Source organism: Pinus tabuliformis, chromosome 3_2 (assembly GCF_031772625.1).
Source record: "Pinus tabuliformis cultivar Carrire ecotype Pingquan chromosome 3_2, CPIR1, whole genome shotgun sequence".
NCBI lineage: Eukaryota > Viridiplantae > Streptophyta > Pinopsida > Pinales > Pinaceae > Pinus > Pinus tabuliformis.
Genome location: NC_142302.1, coordinates 892330950 through 892356108, shown reverse-complemented (window position 1 = coordinate 892356108; position 25159 = coordinate 892330950). Strand labels below are relative to the sequence as shown.

The window sequence follows — 25159 nt, the reverse complement described above, 5'->3', positions numbered from 1 at the left end:
TTTCTAGTGAATGGAAGGTTGTTTTTGGTCTGTAATAGGTAATCCACACCTGGGATAGGCTCAGTTCTGATCTCTTTTGTGGCCGATATATTTACTGAAGATGTGATTTCAGGGATTGCAGCAAAGGCCAGTCTTGGTTTTCAACAGTGTAACAAGCTAGAGGTTGTGTATAACTTTACACCTTGGAAAAGCAACTTCCAAATGCTCTTGGAGCTGGTTGATCTGTAGAGCCTAGTTGAGAAGAAAGTCACACCCCCTGCCTATATTGTGTAGTTAGTTGAGCATACCAAGAAGGTGGCCAAAGAGAAACAAATCATCCTTGATTTGCTGAACTATTTTTCGCTCGCATTGTGGAGAAGATGAAGGCAAATGAGATGGATGATGCCTCAATCACTCTATACTATATACTATATACTGGAGTGTGAATATCTCATCCAAGATTGATGTTGAAGATACACTTACTGTCACAAGCATGAGCAATACAGACATAGTGGCTAGCTACCTAATGAAGATCACTGGGTGGACAGATTGGTATGTTGCTATATTAGAAAAGATAGAGAATGAATGGCACTAAATGGGTTCTTTTGATCTTGGAAATCATTTGTTTGGAATGTCTGTGCCCATGAGAAGCTTCCTAACTTTGAGAAGCTTTGGGATGATTTCATCCATGAGGAGACCAAACTAGACACTGTTTCAGACAAAGTTGAGGAGATCCAAAGCCCTTCCCTCATTGTAAAGATGAGGAGAGGAGGAAAGAAAGAAGGACCTAGGAGGGGTCAAAGTGGTCAGGGAGAAAGAACCACATTCTTCAGACTAAGGGAAGAAACACTCAAGTCACAGTAAGTGTTTAAGGTGCCACAAGATGGGCCACTATGCATCTCAATGTTCTGAGAGGAAGAAAGCCAAGCAGTCTCCAAGAAGTGTAGAAACTCCAACCGGAGAAAATGAGTCAGCATCCAGACTTGAGAAAACTTTCTCAATAATATCATATCTTTCCACCCACATTGTTTCTAATGTACAGTGGCATGTGGACGATGGAGCATCTAAACACAAGACCTTCACCAAAAAGGCATTCGGCAGACTAAAGAACATGAGGATGGCATACAAGCAGAGTTGGGGAATGCCGCCACTTGTGCAATTACCGTATTGGGCTCTCTCTTTCTATCTGCCTTCAAGTGATGTTCTTGAGCTAGATGATTGCTTATATGTTGTTGGTTTAAAGAAAAGTCTTATTCTGATATCTTGCATGATAAATATACGATGTATCTCTAAAGCTTGATGATCAGCAAGTGATCATTGTTAGATTTCCTTAAACCCAATAAACTGATTTGTAATTTCTATGTGTAAAAACCCAAAAAATTAAACAACTGGTATTCTGGAAACTTAAATCACAAACACACTGAGATTTCTAACATGCACAGCGGAAAATAAATCAGAAGACAAACACATCAACCATGCAACACAAGACATACCCAAGAAACCCCAACTCCGTGGAAAACCTGCAACGCTGTGTGTATTTTATTATTCTTCTGCAGCAAAGGATTTTCTTCTGAGAATTACAACAAAGGAGAAACTTCCCTTTTATCACAGAAGTACAACTGATCAATCGATCTGATCGCTGCCTCCTTAATCTGCCAAAAGGCAATGCGAATTTTCCTATGTGCTTGCACGTGCGAATGCAAATTCTCTTTTTCAACGCACACCTGTGAATTGGAGCTGTGCAACTGATCTCGGGGCAAAGGCAATTCTGCCTTTTCTTGATCTAAATCTCCCCTGTAAGCAGAACCTCTGCAAACTGCTAAACTCTGAGCTCTTCCTTCACTGTGTTCTCACACCTGCTTGTGCTCAACTGACTTGCCACCAACTCGCTCTATCTGACCTCAACCCTAATCTCCTTCTCAACGGCTGAGATTAAATCCTAAGTTAACTTAGGAACTTTTACTTTTTCGCAAGTCTGACTTTAGCAAATAGTTAAATAAATTAATATTCTGCTGAAGTGGCATTCTTCTATGTTCTTTTGCTTGTCTTAGAACTTAGACAAGCAAAACATTTCTTCTCTACTCCAATCAACACTCCCTCTTAGAGAGAAAGGTGTTCTACACGATACCAACTTCTCTCTGAGGTAAACAAATCTGCTACCTAGCAATGCCTTGGTCAGAATGTTTGTTGTCTGCTCCTCTGTTGGTACATACTGGAGTGTAACGTTACCTCTTTGTACAATATCTCTAATGTGGTGATAACATATGTCAATGTGCTTAGAGCGATCATGAAACAATGGGTTTTCGAAGAGCTTGATGCAACTCCGATTGTCACAGTGTATCACGGTAGAGGCTCCAACTCTGTCCTGAACAAGCCCAAGCGAAGCTTCCTCAACCAAATAGCTTCGCACCGTACCAAACTGATAGCCATGTACTTGGTCTTGGCTGAACTCAATGCAACTGATTTCTTCCTACTGAACCAAGAAAAAACTATTGATGATCCCACTAAACGCACATCCTGATGTGTTCTTCCTATCTGTGGAGCTCCCTACCCAATGTGCATCATTGAAGCCCTCAAGCCTCAACTCATCAACCTGTCTATACCATAAACAATGCTCTATTGTCCCTCTCAGATATCTCAACACGTGCTTCGCAACAACCCAATGCATTATGGTTGGCTTGACCAAAAACTGGCTCAAAGAGTTGACTGCAAAACATATATATGGTCGTGTGTTAACCAAGTACATCAGTGACCCAATCATCTATCGGTAAAGTGTGGGACCTACTTGTTCTGATCTAGATGTGTCCACCTTCCTCCAGTTTCTAACTAGAGGCGTGGTCATGGGCTTGCAATCCTACATGTGAAATCTCCTCAAAATTTGCAAAGCATACTTGCCTTGTCCCACGAAGATCTCTCCATCACCCTGCCAAACCTCAAGTCCAAGGAAATAGTGCATCAGCCCCATATCCTTCATCTCAAACTCGCCTGCAAGATCTCTCTTGCACTCCTGGATGAGCTTGTTTGCACCTGTCAAAATCAGGTCGTCCACATATAGCACCAGAATAAGCAGCTCACCTCCAACAACAATGTAGTAGAGGTTGGGGTCCGCTTCACTCTTGGTGAAGCCCAATCCCTGAAGGTAATTGTCTATTCGAGCATACCATGGCCGCGGAGCCTGCTTTAGCCCATATAAATCTATCTTGAGTCTGCATACGTGTGTATCTCTGTTGTATGTCTCAAATCCCTTCGGCTTCTCAATGTAAATCTCCTCCTCAACAACCCCATTGAGTAAGGTTGTCTCCACGTCCATCTGATAGATCTTCCACCCCATTTGTGTTGCAATATCTACAACCGCCCTGACAGATGAATACTTGACAACTAGGGCAAAGGTCTTGTCATAGTCAACTCCCTCTATCTACGAGAACCCCTTTGCCATGAATCTCGCCTTGTACTTCTCAATACTCGAATCAACTCCATGCTTGATGCAGTAGACCCAATGAGAGCCTACCACAGATTTTGCCTCTGGCCTCGACACCACCTCCTAGACATGGTTCTTCACGATGGAGGCAAACTCCTCCACCATGGTATCTCTCCATACCTATTGAGTGGTCGCCTCCTGATAACTGGAAGGTTCAGCATCTATCAACTCAATCATAAGTGCCATGTATCCTATGTACCTTTGTGGTTGTCTGGTCTATCAAACTAAAGTACTTGGAGCACCAACTTGCTCCTGCAACTCCTAGATCAACTGATCTGCCCATCTCACTCTCCTTCTCCCAGCATTGGGAGTCACTAACTAAGTGAGCTACACTTGCTCTTCCATCTACGTGTTCTTCTCATCCTCATCCTACCCACGTACAGTTGTAAACTGAGGTAGTGGTTGAGCCTCCTGCTTGGGAGCCTGTTGCTCCTCCTCTTACACTATAGTCTACTCACGCTCTAAGGACTTTCTCAAAGCCCTATCCTCCTCAAATTTCACATCTCTCATGATGATTGTCTTCCTGTGTGCTAGAATGTACACCCTATATACCTTGGATGTGTTGTTGTAACCCACGAAGATCTCCTGGGCTCCTACTTCTTCCATTTCTCCTCTAGCACATGGCAATATACAAGGCTGTCAAATATGCGGAAATGAGACACATCTGGATTCTTCCCTATAAAGGCCTCCTCTAGTGTAACACGCCCCAACACTGTATGGGCTTCTGTTCTGCAAGAGTACTATTGTATTGCATGCCTCAACCCAAAGGGCAACCCCGAATCATGCAAGGTGGCTTTGGTTGCTTCACCCATGGCCCTATTTTTGCATTCTGCCACCCGGTTATGTTGAGGATTATATGGTGTGGTCAACTCCCTCCCGATGCCCCCCTTTGGTTGCTTCACCCATGGCCCTATTTTTGCATTCTACCACCCGATTATGTTGAGGATTATATTGTGTGGTCAACTCCCTCCCGATGCCCTCCTTAGAACACAACTCCTTAAATGCATTCAAGGTGTACTCCCCACCATTGTCTGACCTCAACGCCTTAATCTTCCTACCAATATGGTTCTCAACCAAGGCCTTAAACTCCAGAAACTTCGAGAAGACTTCATCCTTCATAAAAAATATCCAAGTCTTCCTCGAGTGATCATCTATGAAGGTGACATAGTACTTGTACCCACTAAGGGACACTGTAGAGAAAGGACCACATACATCTGAATGAACAAGGTCCAAGATACCCTTGGCCCTGTCGTCTCTACTAGGAAAAGATGACTTGGCATACTTGCCAAGTGTGCAACCCTTGCACACCTCATGTTGATCCATGCTGCACTGTGGCAGCCTTGTCGTTATCTCCTTAAGAATCTTCAGTGCTCCATGGTGCAAATGCCCCATGTGCCTATGCCACAACTCTCCAAGCTCATTGCCTGAGTCACGGCTTCCTCTGCTAGTCAGTGCTACAGTTATCTCAAACTGTAATATGTATAGGCTCCTATGCCTAACCCTAATCTGCTTCAACACCTTGGAGTTTGAGGGTTTTATAAAAACCATGCCCTGTTTGAAGGTCCCCTCGTAAAAAACATCTCTGAGATATAGAGGGTTTCCAAACTCTCTCTCAAAACGAACTATACCAATACCCTCGACCCGGTACTTGCCATCGTCTCCAATCTCAATATTGAACTACATGTCCTTCTCTGATAGTTTGTTGAAATACTTCTTGTTTCTTGTCATATGACAGGACGCACCACTGTACACATACCATAAATCGGTGGCCACTGAACTTGCCATACAGGCAATGAGTGAGAACTCCTCAAAATGAGAGGAGAACTCATCTATCTCTAAAGAGGCTGCTACTTGGTCCTTCTAGGACCCTTTCTTCCTATTAGGGCATTTAATAGCGTAATGCCCAAACTGATGGCACGAAAAACACTCTATCTTGCTAAGATCCTTCTTCTTCTTCATGCCATTGGAACTCAGCTCACCACCACCATTGCTCTTTTCACCCTTAGACTTAGTCCCTTTGTTGGCTAGAGCAAAATTTTCTTCATCTTCCTCGCTTTTAACACAAGATCCAGCTTGAGCTTGTCTGCAAATCTCCTCTTGGACGTAGTCAACCCACAACCTCTCCCAATCTGAAAAGTTTTCTCAGGCACATATTCCATTCATGAAGGCTTGCCATGACTTGGTGAAACTCAATAGAGCAAAATCCACCAAATCCCTATTTGGAATTGTCTCACCCACACCAGCCAACTCTTCCTTTACCTTGGAAAACTTGGTGAGGTAAGAAACCATTAAATCTGACTTGGACATTTTAATTCTCTTGAGCTTGTCCTTCAGTACCAACTTCCTGGCCTCGCTTGAACCCTGATAGAAACCAATGATGGCAATACACATTTCTTTGGCTTTCTTCTTCCCAGTCAGGTGAGTGATAATATCATCTTTGACTCCTTCCAAGGTAATCCTTCTTGCCTTGGCATCCATCTTGTTATGCTGAGCAAATTGTTGACGATTTGTTGGTGCGACTGGGACATTATCAACAAAATCCCAAACCCCTTGTTCCTCCAACACCACTATTATCCTTTCACGCCACGTACAGAAGTTCGATGCACAGTCCAATCTGTCTTCAAAATCGAGACCCCAATATGCCATACTGCCAAATCAAACTGCTAAATACAATCGCACTAGTAGATCAATGTGCATTGCTTAGAAGTTAGAACCCTAACGACCAAATTGATCTGATAACTTGCTCCCTCCGAAGATAAAATATGTGCTCGGTCTTCAATCACAAACTGAGCTCCGATACCATGTTAGATTTCCTTAAAACCCAGTAAATTGATTTGTAATTTCTAAGTGTAAAAACCCAGAAATATGAACAATTGATACTCTAGAAACTTAAATCACAAACACATCGAGTTTTCTAATATGCACAGTGGAAAATAAATCAAAAGGCAAGCACATCAACCATACAACACAATATATACCTAGGAAACCCCAACTCCAGGGAAAACCTACAACGTTCTGTGTATTTTATTATTCTTTTGCAACAAAGGATTTTCTTCTGAGAATTACAACAAGGGAGAAACTTCCCTTTTATCACAAAAATACAATTGATCAATCAATATGATCATTGCCTCCTCTATCTAGCAAAAGATAGCGCAAATTTGCCTATTTACTTGCACGTGCAACCACAAATTCTCTCTTCCAGCGCACACGTTGAACTGGAGTTGCACAACTAATCTCGGGGCAAAGGAAATTCGGCCTTTTCTTGATCCAAATCTCTCCTGTAAGTTGAACCTCTACGAATTGTTTAACTCTCGGTTCTTCCTTCACTGCACTCTCACACCTGTTTGTGCTGCACTGACTTGCAACCAACTCCCTCTATCTCCTCTTATAATTTTGACGTGAACCCTAATCTTCTTTTCAACAATTGGAATTAAATCGTGATCAATGGCTAAGATTAAATCATAAGTTAACTTAGGACCCTTTACGTTTTCCTAAGTCTAACTTTAGGAAATAGTTAAATAAATTAATATTCTGCTAAAGTGGCAGTCTTCTTTGTTCTTCTACTAGTCTTAGCACTTAGACAAGCAGAACACTTCTTCTCTACTCCAATCAACAATCATTAGAAAATGCAGCCCTAAACTTTATCAAGTATTAACAGGAGGAGTTTGGGGTGGCTACTTGTTGATTCAATAGAGCAGGTACAGCAAGATGCCATGATGGAGGAGTGTCCTTCCAGCCTTGTGAAGATAGTTTCAAAACCTACCATGGAATCAATGATTGATCCCATGATAGTCTTCTTCTGATAACTTGGCAAGTAGTTGATGGTAGTATTGGTGTTAAATTTTAGGTATGTTCTATGCTTAGAGCAATTTATTTCAATTTTCAAAGTTAGCTCAATATCTTTTCCAGATTAGCAATCACATCAGCATTAAAGCAAAACTGCAAATAGAACAAAAACATAAACCGCAAAAGACAAGCCAAGACAAGAGGACACAAGATGTGGCGCTAGCCAGGGACAAACCCCAATGTGAGGAAACCCTTGATCAATTCTCCTTATATGTTCTTCAATAGTTCAGCAAAGAGAGAGAGAGATAGCACGTTTACAGCAGAAGTCAACACATTGACTTATCTAGATAAGAGCATAGATCATCTCTAAGAAGATGATACATGAGATCAGTTGAAGACATGCTGCTTCAACTGATTCTCCAAAGTGACTCCTTCACCTACGTTGTGCTGCATTTCGTCATCATGTTGCACCTCACCATGTTGCACCCATCATCACTATGTTGCATCTCATCATGCTTCATTAATCATGACTGTACCCATCACTGTACTACCTTATGTGCCATTGTTGCACCATGTTGCCATATTAACCTATGTGTTGGCTGCATCTTGCTTGCTTGTTGTCCCTACCATGCTTATTGTCCCTAGCTTCCTTGTTGTCCCTACCATGCTTGTTGTCCTTTGCATGCTTGTTGTTGCATGCTAGCTGTAACATTGCATGCTTGGTGTATTTGCTACTAAGTACCATACAACTGTCCCAATGTTAGTTAGTTGTCCATTACATGCTGCTCTCCTTCGAAGACAAATGCCCAGGCTGTTCCGGCAGTTTCGGCAATTTGGGTTGTTCCCGGCAGTTCTGGCTATTCCCGGCAGTTCCGGCATTTCCGGCTTTTCCCGGCAGTTCTGGCTTTTCCCGGCAATTCTGGCAGTTCCGGCTTTTCCCGGCAGTTCCGGCTTTTCCCGGCAGTTCCAGCTTTTCTCGGCAGTTCCCGGCAATTCCGACAATTCCCAGCAATTCTGGCAATTCCGACAGTTCCGGCTTTTCCCGACAGTTCCAGCAGTTCTGGCAATTCCGGCATTTCCCGGCAATTCCGGCTTTTCCCGACAGTTCCGACTTTTCCCGGCGGTTCCGGTTTTTCCGGCAATTCCGACTATTCCCGGCAGTTTCGGCTTCTACCCTCGGAATTAGGGTAGCATTATCCCTTAAGATCTCTCCTCCTACTAAAACCCAAAGACAAGTAGAGAGGAAGAGATCCCAAGTGTGTTGAAATGACTTGAAGGCCACCTCTATTTATACTAAAACGTTGAGCACAAGTGGGGTTTATTTGGTTGCTGGGCGATCTTGATGAATTGTCCCATAACACAAATAAATTCATATCTCCATGAATACTTATCGGAAACGGATGATCTTTATATCAATCCTACACCTCTTGATGAGAGGGATCCAAGAAAAATATCAGCTTCCATTAATAAGATGACCCATATGGATTTTGGCCCTAGATGTCAATTTTAACACTCCCTCTCAACTAGGGAGAACTCCATCCGCTGATCCATATGTCCAACTATACTATCTCTGCCATCAGTGCCCTGCACTGCTCTGTTCTGCTGAGCTCTACTCTGCTCTGTTGAACCATGAAAAAGAAGAATTGATCAAGAATGTCTCATACCATTCTCTACTGACCTGAAGTCAGTTTCATCTGAAGAGTGTGTGTCACATCACTCTTACTGGCCCAAAGTCAGTTTTATTGATCCCAAATCAATATCAAAAGAGAGTATCTCAAACCACTCATACTGATCCTAGATCAATTTCATTGATCCCGGATCAATAGGGGTCATCCTAGCATAGGTAGTACGGTAGATACATCGATGCGTCCATCGATAGTACTACTATGGTCCCTAGCCCCATTTCCCTGCTCATTGATCAGATGAGAGGTACTTCCCATGAGGCCCAAACTGCATGGGTAGGATGCCTCGACAGGAGAACTAATCATCCTATCCACAGGAGAACGAATCATCTTGCCCCACAGTCGCCACGGGAGAACTAATCATCCCGGTCCACAAGAGAACTAATCATCATGTTTCACAGTTGCCATGGGAGAACTAATCATCCCGGCCCACAAGAGAACTAATCATCTTGTTCCATAGTTGCCACAGGAGAACTAATCATCCCGACCCACAAGAGAACTAATCATCCTGTTCCACAGTTGCCACGGGAGAACTAATCATCCCGTCCCATAGGAGAACTAATCATCTTGTTCCACAATTGCCACGGGAGAACTAATCATCCTGGCCCACAGGAGAACTAATCATCCTATTCCATAGTTAACACTGGAGAACTAATCATCCCGGCCCACAAGAGAACTAATCACCCTGTTCCATAGTTAACACAAGAGAACTAATCATCCCGGCCCACAAGAGAACTAATCATCCTGTTCCACAGTTGTCACGAGAGAACTAATCATCCTGTTCCACAGTTGTCACGGGAGAACTAATCAACCCGGCCCACAGGAGAACTAATCATCATGTTTCACAATCGCCACGGGGTATCACAGGGGAAGGTTGAACCTATCATCCTGTACATAGCGCACCACCAAGGGAGGGTGAGTCGCCCTGTGGTCATATGTTGCTCCAGTAAGTACCCCAAGCCCCCCAGAGCTCCCAGAGCTCAATGCATGCAACATGCAAGACCCTTATAAGAAGGTCTCTCAACGACTCCAAGTCGTTCGGGAAAGTCACAGATTTGACCTTTCCCCGGGGCTTTGACAAAATGTTTGCGACTTGTACATCAGTCTCAATGCGATGGAGCCTCCTCGCTCATCGACTTACCATATCCCAAATAAGGCAGTATCTGATGTCTATCTGCTGGAGCAATCATCGAATACGGGATTCCTCAATAATCGAATCCCCCCTCTAGTTGTCACAGAGAATCACAGTGGTATTCATCATGTGTACAAACATCTCACTTAAGAGCTTCTGCAACCATGCAGCTTCACACGAGATCATACTCGTAGCTATGTATTCGGTCTCGGCGGTGCTTATAGCAACCGACTTCTGCTTCCTACTCATCCATGATATCGAAGCAGAATCCAAAGAGAACCAGCATTGAGAAGTGCTCTAGTGATCCTCCACACTACCTGCCTAGTCAGCATTCGAATAATCATGCAGTTTCATATTTCCGACAATGTATCTCAATCCATGAGAGATTGTGCCCCGAAGATATCTCAGAAGATTCTTGGCACCAATCCAGTGAGGCTCAACCAAATATGAGCTCACCATGCTAACTGCAAAACATATGTCCGGATGAAAGTTCACCAAGAACATCAACGCGAATGAGTTTATGAAACTCAGAGGCATTTCCCAAATCTGGTCCGACATCACTACCATATAACTTCTGAAAGTTAAGATCCTCGAGGTAGTCACAGGCTTGTAGTTTACCATTCCACATCTGGAATCCAACTCCCTCTTACTTCTGCAAGTGAGAGAGACTGCACCTGTTTGAAATAGGTCGTCCTTAGTAGGTGCTAGTATGAGAGGTCTATCATCCACAACCTTCAAACAATGGTTTGTATCGACTTCACTCTTAGTGAATCTCAGCTTCATCTGACAGCGATCAATCCTCTCATACTACACCCAGGAAGTTTTGCTTCAAGCCATACAGGGCTTTCTTCCACCTGCATACATGAGATTCTTGATCATCAATCTCAAACCCCTCGGGTTGTTCCAAACCTGTGGACCTGCTACATGAGGGGAATGGTCCCCTTGTAAGATTTTCCTTCGGTACATCTCAGACATGTACTTTCATGCTATTTTTGAATTCAGGCATTCCTATCACCATCTAACTCACAGATCTCCGGTGTTATGTGTCAATGGACATGGTCCCCAGTGGACTTCCTGCAACTTGATACAACCCTAAACTCAAAAACATCTTTGAAAATTCTATTTTTTTAACACGTACCTTTCCATCGATGAATGCCACCCTGAAACCTGACTTCCATTTCCGAGATGGACACCAAGGTCTTCTTGCGATTAGGTACATAAAAGAGATTCTTGTAAATGAATAGAGTTACCCTCATTCAATTGAGGGGTAACATTCCCTACACCCTTTCCGGGATAGGTGGCATCGACTCCAAGTATAATCCCACAGTTGTTTCCGTCTCTACCAAATTCGAGAGAGCACCCTTCTATCCGATGAGGTGCCTTGAAGCACTACGATCAATAAGCTAGATTCCCAAAGAATCTGAAGGAGAGGGGAAATACAAGATAACGCTTCTTTATCTTATCAAAAACAACATTTGATTCTTCATACCTGGGGTTCCTTGCTTTCTTTGAAGAGTCGACCATTTCCTTGATGACCTGCATTACCTGTCATTCCTTTGATCATTGAAGATGTCCCTGGAATGATTGTTATCTTCATCAAGAGATGTGTCTCTGCCATTTGAACACTCCTTCGCATAATGGCCAAACTTATTGCAACCAAGGCATCTGCCTTTCCTTCCACCCTTAGATCCGGACTTCCCAATGAAGTGATCTTTAGGTAGGCCATCAGAAACTTCCGCTGCGCCATTCTGATAATATTCTCTGCTTCAACTTCACCCTCGGTGAATTTGAAGAGGGATGAGGAATCCACTGATCCTTTTGTCCTTTCCCAACTGTCTTCGGTGATTACTCTTTCACTCTTACTTGGGCATTGTCTTCACCTCAGCTCTGATACCAAGTTAAATTTTAGGTATGTTCTATGCTTAGAGCAATTTATTTCAATTTTCACAGTTAGCTCAATATCTTTCCCAGATTAGCAATCACATCAGCATTAAAGTAAACTGCAGATAGAACATAAACATAAATCGCAGAAGACAAGCCAAGGCAAGAGGACACAAGATGTGGCGCTAGCCAGGGACAAACCCCAATGTGGGGAAACCCTTGATCAATTCTTCTTATATGTTCTTCAATAGTTCAGTAGAGAGAGAGAGAGAGAGATAGTACGTTTACAACAGAAGTCAACACTTTGACTTATCTAGATAAGAGCATAGATCATCTCTAAAAAGATGATACATGAGATCAGTTGAAGACATGCTGCTTCAACTAATTCTCCAAGGTGACTCCTTCACCTATCGTTGTGTTGCATTTCGTCATCATGTTGCACCTCACCGTTCTGCACCCATCATCACTATGCTGCATCTCATCATGCTTCATTAATCATGATTGTACCCATCATTGTACTGCATTATGTGCCATTGTTGCACCATGTTGCCATACTGAACTATGTGTTGGCTGCATCTTGCTTGCTTGTTGTCCCTAGCTTGCTTGTTATCCTTTGCATGCTTGGTGTATTTGCTGCTAAGTACCATACAATTGTCCCAATGTTAGTTAGTTGTCCCTTGCATGCTGCTCTCTTTCGAAGACAGATTCTCAGGTTGTTCCGGCAGTTTCGACAATTTCGACTGTTCCCGGCAGTTCCGACAATTCTGGCTATTCCCGGCAGTTCCGGCAGTTCCCAGCAGTACCGGCTTTTCCCAGCAATTCCGGCTTTTCTCGGCAATTCCGGCTTTTCCCAATAATTCCAGCAATTCCCAGCAGTTCCGACAGTTCCAGTTTTTCCCGGCAATTCGGACTTTTCCCGGCAATTCCGGCTTCTACCCTTGAGATTAGGGTAGCGTTATCCCTTAGGATCTCTGCTCCTACTAAAACCCAAAGACAAGTAGAGAGGAAGAGATCCCAAGTGTGTTGAAATGACTTGAAGGCCACCTCTATTTATATTAAAACGTTGAGCACAAGTGGGGTTTATTTGGTTGCTGGCCGACCTTGATGAATTGTTCCATAACACAAATAAATTCATATCTCCATGAATACTTATCGGAATCAAATGATCTTTATATCAATCCTACACCTCTCGATAAGAGGGATCCAAGAAAAATATCAGCTTCCACTAATAAGATGACCCACATGGATATTGGCCCTAGTTGCCAATTTTAACAATTGGCGAGTACCAAATTGGGGCTATTGTCAAAACATTCTTTCAAAAAGAGAGTTGATGATGTTGAGGTTTTTTATTCTATTAGCAAAGGTTTTGAGGTGTATGAATGTGATGCCCAAGAATTCAAATTGAAGAAGGTCTTATATGTGTAAATGCGTACAACATGAATTTTGTATTTTGGGATCGATAAGATCTTATTACAATGGGCTTTTCCAAGTTTAGTGTAGATTTTAATTCTTTACTTGATAGATTTGATCCTCTTATCTTGGTCTTGTATGTATTGGAGTTTATCATTGTAGAAAGTCCTCAATGACTCATGATGTGGCATGAATAGATTTTGACCTAAGTCACATGACATGATGACAAAAGACACAAAGGACGCCAAAATACGAGTGTCTGACATGAGACATGGTGACCCTAGAAACAAGACATGGAGGATAAGAAATATCAGAACGAAACCATTGACTGAACTAGAAGACCCCCTAAATCTAGAACCGATCAGAACCGGATTAGAACCGGAAAAAAACCCGGACCAAAAAACCAGTCAACCAAAAACACAAAATATTCAAATTTTAAAGAGAAACATATATATTCATGTGCATCGACATGAATCCACACCATTTATACACAAATAAGCAAAAGTTCTCTTTATGTAGCTTGTAAGGGTGCACATGAACAAAATAACAAATAGTGAAATCCATCTCTAAACCGAAAATACATCAACAAACAGGGCCTATATGGCCCTCCAACATCCAAAAAAAATTATGCTACAACAAATACCTACATACCATCAAAATCATTGCCTATATTGGGATATTCATCATCAATATCACCCTCTAAGCATTAAAATAAGATAGAAAAAGCTTAGCACATCAAATCAAAATTTTCTTTGAGTAATGGGTAAATTTATAGTAGGGCCATGATAGAGGAGTTCAACAATCAATGCCACTAACATCAAGTTACATAGAGGGCTTGGTGCTCTTGATTAAATTCTAGTTTCATACCCTCATACATGACAAAACCCAATGGAAACATTGCAATCCCCGCAATCTTGAAATCCTGAAAATTGTTAAGCCTACTAGATTTTGAGCGGGATCTAAAATTCTACTCCCCATTGAAATCCAATGATGTCGGAATCACTCTCAAACATCCTGAATCAATTAATGGTAATTATAAAAATTTAAGTAAAAGGATGCTTTAAGAATTTAACATTAGCATTAATAGGGCAATATGGTCAAATACTAGGTTTCCCCATTCATAAATTATTGCTTTTTCAAAAAAAAAAATGAATTCAAAGTGTCCTTAGAAGCATTGTACAAGAACTAGCCGGTTTGGTACATAACCAACCGAACAGGTCAGTTCCAATCTATGACCGGTTCAAACCAGTTTTCCCTCAAACAGTCAAACCAGCCAATTCAATCCGGTCTAGTCCAATTCTAATAACACGGCGAAGGACACATCATATATATATATATATATCGCACACATGGATGGATGGATGTACACACACGCACATACACGCACACATTAAAAAAAAACAAATATAACAAATTAGTGAATTACTCATACAAAAATGAAATATAAAAAAGATTCAAAAAAATTACAATTTGGAAACTAAAATCCAATTGCGCAACACTTGGAATCCCTTCTAACACTGCACAATAACCCTCGAATGCAACTCCAAAACATCTCACACTTCCAATCTTTTGAGTGAATGAGCTTAAATGAAAGGGAAAATGTGTTTTTATGGGCCATGGACCTCTTTCATGAGGGAAAGATGAGGGCACATGTTGGACACATGCCCTCATGTATCTGTGTCCGACACGCAAGATATGGGACATGGACCCAATTTGGAATGTCTTGTTACTTAGATTTCCTTGCATAAAGGATCTACACCTTGAAGATTCTGAAAAGATTTTAAAGTAATAAAGAGGGTCGTGATCAAGGGTTATATTTATTTAGATTCATAAGTGATCAACATTTTGAAGATGTTGGAGAATGTAACTAGTTTCGGTCTTCATAATTTGTACCATTATGTATTTTATTTAAAAAGCAAAAGAAAAGAAAAAGAAAAAGAATTATTATTTTTCTAGATAAGTTTGTTCTTCATGCTTCTAGCTTTTTGAGTCAAAGAGTCAAAGTCCTATTTTGGACCTATTGTAAAAGAAAAGGGAAAAAAAAAAATTAAATGTAAATTTTGGGACAAAAAACCCTCTAGATGCCAAGTTGGCCTACATGTCAAGTTGGCCTTGCCCCAATGGACATGTCTATTGGCACCCCTCTGATCTGTATATAGGATAGATGGAGCCTATTTGGACACACACACTTGGATGGATTTGGTTTGAAATATTGCAAAGAAGGGTAGAGAAGAAGTGGGGACCCGAAATCTAGAAAAAAGAGGATATCTTCTTATGCTAGAATTTGTGGAAGATTTGTCTTGATTTGTCTCTTGTTGTTGATCTCTTGTTGATGAATCTGCTAGAAAGAAGTAAGGTTTAACTTGGCATCTAAAGGTGGAGATTTCTATGGTTATGGGTTTTGGATATCTCATTTGATCTGATTCTATAAGAGAGAGTTTTTTTGGGTTTTCCCCTTGGAGGGATTTTTCCCTGGTTTGGAGCCTATATCTTGTGTTCTATTGTCTTTTGTGATCTTCATGTTTTATGGTAATTGCTTGATGAAGAAAGAAAACATAATAACAAAATGCTAACAGTCTCACAAGTAATTATCATGTAATGGAAATCTAATGATAAGATTGAAAACCTCTCAATTTCCAACATGGTATCAGAGTTGTGGTTGAATGAGGAGGTCTAAAGATCAAAAATCATTAGATCAGAATGACATACCTATGCCTTAAAACCATGGATAGGTTCATCAAAATAGCTCGCTCTTGTTGAGAAATCCAATAGGGTGGCAAGTTAATTGATTTCTCTTAATATGACATTATCTTGTGATGTTTCATTATTAGTTTTTCTTCTTGCAATTTATCTTGTTCTTATCATCAAGACTAATGTCGTACAATAAACAAAGGAGGGCACAAGATGTAGGTATGCAGCCAGGGCAAAACCCCTACGTAGGGGAAAACCCAGTCAAAAATTCTTCCTTCAGTAAATTTAAAACAAAATTGAGACAACCAAGACCCTCACAAACTAGACCAAAGACTTCTTCCATCCATCAAGTCAACCTTATTATTCTTCAGTTCTGAATCTTGTGTGCAGTATTTCGTTCTTCGATCTATACTCGATACATCGTTCTTCCGTCTAGACCAAAGACTTCTTCCATCCATCAAGTCAGCCTTATTATTCTTCAGTTCTGAATCTTGTGTGCAGTATTTCGTTCTTTGGTCTATACTCAATACATCGTTCTTCTGTCTATTCTTTCTTGCAACAATATGATAACACTTGACAAATTTCAATGTTATGCCTCAATCATGCTTTGGTCCTCTATGTAGTGACACAGTCCTGCAATAGGCTTCATGCTTCGGTCCTGTATAGGTAGCATACATATGATAACACAGTCTTGTAACAAAGTCATGTCTTGGTCCTGTAATGATATCCCTGTCTTCGGTCCTGTAGAAGTAGCAACACAGTCCTGTAATACAGTTATCCCTCAATCCTGTGATGGTAGCCCAATCTTCGACTCTGTGATGATAGCCCAGTGATGATTTTAGACTTTGGTTTTGTGTTAGCTTAGTAGTTACGGCCTGTAGTCATATAATCTTCTTGTCCAACTTCCTTCCACTGTGTTACACCGAACTTGTTCTCTGAAATTTTCTGAACTTTATCTCTGAGATACACCGAACTAATCTCTGCTCTCTGCAATTTCACTGAAGTTTACATGCCTATAGATAGTTGTTTCCCGTGGTAAAAATAAGTCGACTTGATCCTTTTTGTGAAGCCGACTTTTGGAGGATTTGTTCGAAGGTCAACCTTGCAAGGTTACTTGATGGAGGATTCTTTTGACAAAACAAATTTGACTTTGACTTAATTAAAAATCCTAAGCCTACAATCAAGGCTTGACCTATGATAATTGACCCAGGCATGAAACCCATGCTTTAACAAGTCAATTTAATTAATAATAAAATTTCTTTTGCTTTCTTTTGACATATATATTTCATTGTTGACTCAAGTACAATTGTGAAGACCAAACCTAGTCACATTCTTCAACAGCTCTCCTCTACAAGAGATCAATATATATATTCTAAGATTCGCTCATTATATAAAAAATTCATATGGTTTGAAAACGTCTATATGGAAACCCCAAAGGTTCGATTTGCACTGATGACTCTCTGTTTGCACAAGACTTTGTATACTCGTTTCAATAACTTCACTTGGTCGCATATAACTCTACGGCTAGTCTGGCACATATACTATGATTCAATATTGTTTATATGCATAATTCTGGTTCGCCCAAGGTATCGCATCTATTACAAAGGTTGTCAACGCACATCTGTGTGGCACTTCAGCGCAATCTTATGGTTAAAGGCTCACATAACTCTGCAATAACCCTAATAGTTTCGATCCTGTAGAAAATAAGGTTTATGGCAAAAGTACAATACAAGGAACCTTCATATACTATGCAAGGCGCAGATAGGTACAAAGATTTGGTAATCATGGATCTCGTATCGCTCAGTTCTGGGATAATTCGTTGCACTGTGACTTGCTTGTAATTGTATATGACAAGAGTTTGGGGGTCAGTGTAATTGTAATATGCTATAGATCATTGTGGTTTGGAAATATATAGTGGTTGTGTTATATGTTATGGCTCATAATGCCTCAAAAGACTCACATTGGCTCGAATCAAATTTCTTATGGTTCGTAAAGCTACAGTTGTGATCGCATATGTGGCTCATTTTTTTACACCGGCTCACAAACATCAGAGACTCACTCTCTATATAGGAACTTACAAAGGTTTAATATCAGTAATGACGAGTCTTTTCACCAAGAAAAGTTATACCAGTATGATGTCTGTTACAAATAGCGTTACAAATAGCAATGGCTTCGTTGGTGTAAAATAAATAATATGGTTTGATTGGTTCATGTCTCAATCTTCAGTAGACAGTGAAATCTAAAAACAAGTGGGCTTACGACTAAATGGAAGGATCGCTCCTTCATACGGATATTAACAAATTGACCTAGAGACCATGTTACGTGGACAAGATAATATCGGCTCAATGAGTACTTGTGACTTGCCATATATGACAGATATGTTAAGTCGACATTGGTTCATGAAGCTTAAAGTTGGACGACATTGAATCTTTGTGCATGATGGTTCGATTTATTTTTTTATGATTGATCTCTATGATAAATGTGGCCTTGATGACAGCTATTTTGGTCATATGTATTGCAAACAATAATGATGGTCGATGGATAAAACTGGTCCATGAAAGGATAGCCTGAAGTTAGTTTTAGCTTTGCAGATTATGCCAAGAACAATTATGAGGAACTATGTCTTCATAAGCAGAGAACCTCTCTAGCTACAAAAGTCTAAAAGAAAGACCGAGATTTTAAGTTTGATGAAAAATCATTTCAGCAAGAAGAAATCTTGATGAAGACAATGCATAATTTGGTTGCTCAACAATAATCTCGCAAAGTGGATTGCCTAATGAAGAAATTCTTTTGAAGCAGTTCCTCATAATCAAAGAAAAAGACAGAGGCACATAGTCTTTGGTTGTGAGGTATGTATAATTGTTATATGCATATCTAGCTTATGATGAATAAAGAGTTTGCATAATTACTAGAAGGCATGCTGCATATTAGATCTTGAGAAGAAATGTGTTAGGGTTTTGCAACATATTGTGCATAATAAGAATCTAGGGTTTGTGGATTTTACTTTTTTTAAAAGCTTTTGGTATCTAGGGTTTGTAAACCCTAGATGAGACTTGAATTGGAAAAACCCTAGAAAAGGTGAAAACCCTTCCCCTAATTGGTTGTTCCCTCTCAAGAAACCCTAGTACTTGAGAAATATCATCTAGGGTTTGCAGATTCAATTTAAAAATATATATATAATCTAGGTATATGGTAAAACCCTAGCAAGGGTTTAATTAGGTAAAACCTAGGAAATTAAGATCCTAGGGTTGATGTTTCTGCTGAAAGTAAAAACCCTATCAAGGGTTAGATCAAGAAATTTAAGGTTTGCATCTAAGAACCCTAGAAGTACACCCTTTGAGAAACCATGGAAACCCTATATTAATAGAATTAACATCATGCTCTTGTCTTTGTATATTTTTGCTTGGTTGTACTTATCAGTGAATATTGCAAGTAAATAATAAAGGAAGCAAGATGAGAAGAATGGCAAACCAAAGCAGCTCTTGTGCTTGTTAACAACTTCTTGAAAATGATGAGCATGATTGAAAGAGGGAACTGTAAGGACCCTAATGAACATGATGTTGAAGCTTCCTACTAATGAGTTCATTCCAGAACACATTGATGATTGAAAGAGGAAGCAAAACCTTGAGAAGATACAACAAGCAAAGGAATGTTGACTTCAAAGGGAGCAAGTAGCAGTTTTTAACATGTCACTCTAGAAGATGTTGCAATTTGGCAATTGATGATCTACATAGAATTTGACTGCAATTTGGCAATTGATGATCTGCATAGAATTTGACTTGGCTCCCTAGTAAGGCATATTGCAAAACATGTGAAGAGGCTAGAAGGAGAGCTTGATGATATTGATCAACATCAAGAATAGTCTCCGGAAGAAAGAAAGGGAGTTAACAATAACAACTCCAAAGAAGATATTGTAACTCGGTAGTCAAGTTCGATCCATGGCCACTCTCATTAAAATGAATGCCTGAAGAAAGATTCATGTGGAGATGGATCATGTGAAAGGATGTTGATCTCAAAGAACTTAGAGTAAACTAATGCTTTAATGAGAAGGCCATTGTTGAACCCCAAAATTGCTTCTTTTTGACAACTCTTTTTCACTCCATTCCTCCCTTTTTGACCTTCATAACTCCAATTTGGGTATCAGTTTACAAGGTTGATAGCATAGCAGGTACATAATCATCTTCTATTTCATAAATATCATTTGTCTTTATTATTTAACTCAATATTTACCTGAGCTACTGAATTACAGTGATTCTGTAGCTAATGTATGTTTTTGCAACTAAGTCCAAGGTTTGATGGGTTGCGAAGCTTCAACCGAAGAACAAGGCATATGGGCAGATGGAAATTAGTTGGTACAACGATTTGTTCCTACTTTCATAGCCTGGATCGATAAAGAAGACACCCTAGCAGCCCGGTCAAAGCGAAAGTCAACCACCGTAGAAGGCAAACCAGGCGAGCGAGATGCAGATTTTTAGCCTCATGATTTGCTGCGTTGATAGCAAATCATGAGCAGATCACAATATCTTATCTTTCAAAGTTAATTATAGCTAATGTTGATTAAGCATCAGGCGTAATACTCTGAAACATTTAATGCGAGGAGTTTTATAAATATGCCTCTCGGCATAGCGAACACAGACTTGGATTTTATTTTGTATACACTCTGTTTTAAATACAAACTTTGTTTTCGTTCCATTTCTTTTGTTGTGCGATCTCGATGCATGATTAATCATCTGGTGAAGGCATTATAGTGATACCTGCTTCTCATAGGAGGGCCCCCTCGAGACAATAAGGTTTTCTTTTATTTGCAATTAGTATTTTATTCTGTGTTTCCTGTAGGATTTTTGTTAGTTCATTTAATCGCTCAAGTTTTGATTTTTGAATATAAGTTTCAAATTGTTTTGCAGCAAGTTCATCTAATCATTTTATTGTTGAGTGAAGCGATATCTCTTGTGCACATGGACAAGTATAAGTTAACATAGATTAGAAGCATAGCTTTACATTGCAGTGATATAAATAGGATTTTCATTTGCAGAGTTAATCTTTCTTTCTATTAAAGTAGATTTATTTATAGTGTGATTTTATTGCAAGTGTGATTTCCATTCAAGCAAGTGTGATTTTATTTATAAGCAAGAGTGATTTCATTTTAAAGCAAGTGTGTATGTGTGATTTTATTTCAAGCAAAGTGTGAGTGTGATTTTATTTTTAAGTGTGAAGTTTATTTCAAGAAGAGTGTGATCTTTCTTTTAAGCAAGAGAAACAGAATTAAGCATTGCATTTTGATATCTCAAATTAACTTAGGAATTGTGTGAGTGATAAAGACTCCTAGCACATATAGTGCACATACATTTCATCAGTTTACTAGCCCTGGTTGATAATTTATGTAAGTAATTTAACATCAATTAAATTACCAAATAGCCATCATGATAAGGTAAGTTTGACATTAATATTTTGATATTGGTTGGTTAACATATTGTTTTGCTACCTGGAAGGATATTGCAGGAATACATGATGACAATTGAGGCAAGTTCAACTGTGGGTGTTGAACTCAATTCAAAGAACATATGGATTGAGTATATGGTTTTGACAATTATGTAGTCCAGGTGTTCACATCATCACCTTAGGATTGAAAGGTAGCAATATAAGAAGATGACCTGAAGCTCATGTTCTTACAACAAGATCACTTTCATGTTTAGAGGCAGCCATGATTGGCTTGAAGTTTGATAAGGCTCAATATAATGCCTTCATTGATGATAATGAAAGGAAAGTGATATGCAAAGGTTGATGGCTTGAACCCTGTCACAAGATTGAAGGAAGAGGATGTATCTAGAGATAACAAGAAAATTAGGAACCATGCAACTATCTCCATGAAGAACTAATAGTTGATACTCTTATGGAAACAAGCTAGAGAGCTTATGGTTGACTTCCCAAAATTGAAAGGAAGTGGAAGGATTTATTCCCTATATCAAATAGGAATAGAGATCTCCTCTTTGGTTGAGAAGAAGTGATAAACATCACATGTACATTCTCTTCTTCATGTGTCAGGTACTTGACTAGGACTAAAAGTTGTAAGTCTAAGTGAAGGCCATGGAGAGAGAATGGTGGAGGATTGGATAAGCATTTGTGGTTTCCTTGAGGATAGACAATCCAAGATAGGAAATGTATCGACACTCTTTGGGGATTGGATAGGCATCCAAGATGAGTGGTTGAAGAGGACTAGTATTCTGTGAGGATTGGGAATCCAAGATAAGAATAGTCCTAAAAGGATATACCCAGTGAACATTCTGATGGGGTATGTGCCTTAGAGGTAGTAAAGCCTCCTAGCATAACGCTCTTGAATGAAGTTGAACTTGTCAAGTTAAGGCCTCGATGACAGTGTTGGTTATGATTTTGATGCTTACATATGGCTTACCAATCCGACTCTTCTTTTGGGAATCTTTCAGTTTGAGAGTATCCATGTACCGAGTGTACAATTATGAATACCTCCCTAGTTAAGAGGGTGTGTTAGAGAATGTAACTAGTTTCGGTCTTCATTATTTGTAACATTATGTATTTTATGTAAAAAGCAAAAGAAAAGAAAAAGAAAAATTATTATTATTTTTCTAGATAAGCATGTTCTTCATGCTTCTAGATAGAGTCAAAGTCCTATTTTGACCTATTGTAAAAGAAAAGGAAAAAGAAATTTTTAAATGTAAATTTTGGGACAGAAACCCCTCTAGACGCCAAGTCGGCCTTGCTCCAATGCACATGTCTATTTGCACCCCTCTGAACTGTATAAATAGAGGATAGATGGAGCCTATTTGGACACACACACTTGGATGAATTTGGTCTGAAATATCGCCGAGAAAGGCGAAGAGGAAGTGGAGAGTCGAAATTTGGAAAAAGAGGATATCTTCTTGTGCTAGAATTTGTGGAAGATCTGTCTTGATTTGTCTCTTGTTGTTGGCCTCTTGCTGATGAATCTGTTGGAAGGAAGGAAGGTTTGACTTGGCATCTAAAGGTGGAGATTTTTGTGCTTATGGGTTTTGGATATCTCAATTGATATGATTTTATAAGAAGAGAATTTCCCAGGGTTTTCCCCTTGGAGGGGTTTTGCCCTAGCTTAGAACCTATATCTTGTGTTCTATTGTCTTTTGTGATCTTCATGTTTTATGGGAATTGTTTGAAGAAGAAAGAAAACATAATAACAAAATGCTAACAATCTCACAAGTAATTATTATGTAATGGAAATATAATGATAAGATTGAAAACCTCTTAATTTCCAACAGAAGAAGCCCCTAACATAAGGGAAGTTCAAGATATTGAGAGGGTATATTAGTTTGGTGGGAGAACACCTTCCTTATAAAGAGAAGTGTTAGCTTTATGCATTGGTCCTAAGTGTTGCCTATAGCATTATCTTCATTATGGCACCCTTCAACAAATATGTACAACGATGATAGGGTAGATGAGATCATATCAACAGTGCGTCAAATCCATACAACATTGTTATTATTCCTTGCCTTGAGTCTTGAGTATAACAAAACGGACATTGAGATGATGATGTGACATAAGTGTGTCTTGGGAGGCACACAAAAATGACATAGAGGTAGAGCGCACATGCATGTTGAAGGCATGCATGCACCAAACTTAGAGAACTCCAAAACTAGCACACTTTTAGGCAACGAGTTAGGTTAGGTTTGGTCTTCCTAGTCTAGGTGCACCATAGGGGTAGTACTCATGCTAATGTGTGAGTAATTCAGTTTTTGAGTAAAACTCAAAGTTGGACAATAAGGTTTTGAGATTATTGCATTGTGATTTATGTTTTGCGGAGTTAATATACAGATGAGCGAATGAGAATTGAAGGTTTTACTTGTTTGTATTTTTCATGACTATTGAAGTGGTACAAATAATATATATAAGCTTATTATATTATATGGTTATAATGTAATATATATAAGGCATATTATATACTTATAATATATAATGCTATAAAGTTATAAACTTATTACAATATATGGTTACAACATAGTATACAAGGCCTATGATATAGTTATAGCATATAATGCATATTATATAATTATAATATAAAAGATTAAAGTTCATTGCACCAAGAGGCGCATTCCACTACCATATGGGTTGAACGTGTAACATGGGTAATGCTCATGTCAACATTTGTAAGCTGAAAAAATAATAAATAATAAAATAGAAAAATGAAGTTATATACACCAGCCTAGATCCATCATAAACTTGAATCTACCGAGTGTCAAGAGGATCAAATCCCTCGAGGAGCAAACGCATTCCACTACCAAATGGGTTAGACATGTAACATGGGTAACACTCATGTCAACATTTTTCAGCCGAAAAAAAAAAATAATAAAATAGAAAAATGAATTTATATACACCAGCCTAGATCCATCATAAACTTGAATCTACCGAGTGTCAAGAGGATCAAATCCCTCGAAGAGCAAACCTTTCCTCTAGTTTTTGCATTGTAAAAAAGATTTACGCCTTGAAGGATTTTGATCCTCCTTAGTACTTGATAGATTAGGGGTTAAGATGGATCTAGGCTGGTACATTAAGTGCAAGCTCAACTAATAAAATTAATGGTGGGTATTTAAAAATTATAAAGGCAATTATCACTTGGTGCAAAGAATATTCTTAAGTCCTTAAAATTTTGATATATGAAAGAAAGGCATATGAAATATATTTGCCAAAAAGGGAAACATGAACATTTATTTGTAGAAAGGATATATTAAGTAAGGCTATATAAAACATATTTGAGAACATACTAAATAATCCATTTTGAAATTAAAGGCACCCTATTTTAGGTGAAAAATACTTCGATTGATAGCAAGGAGCAAATATTTAAGATAGGATGTGAATGATTGAAAAAAGAATTGGAGCTTTGAATAAAGTTTTTGCAAACTTTTGAGATGTGCAATTTATGGAATGAAAAAAGCAATCTTACAAATGAAGCCAGTCACTTTGGGAATTAGCAAATCATCAAAAGAAAAAATCTGCAAACAAAATATTAAAAAAAAAGCATCAAAGGTTAATTAAGAGAATATTAAAATGACTATGGCAAATATTGTTAAATTTCTATCAACAAAAGAAAATTTATTGTTTGACAAACCAAAATTATAC

General features: G+C 39.3%; 1 protein-coding gene across 2 annotated transcripts in view; it reads right to left on the bottom strand.

Annotated features, from left to right (window-relative positions):
* Positions 1–25159, bottom strand: part of LOC149183499 (SNARE-like superfamily protein) — a 97293-nt gene that overhangs the window by 21041 nt on the left and 51093 nt on the right. The gene's annotated exons all lie outside the window — the stretch shown is intronic.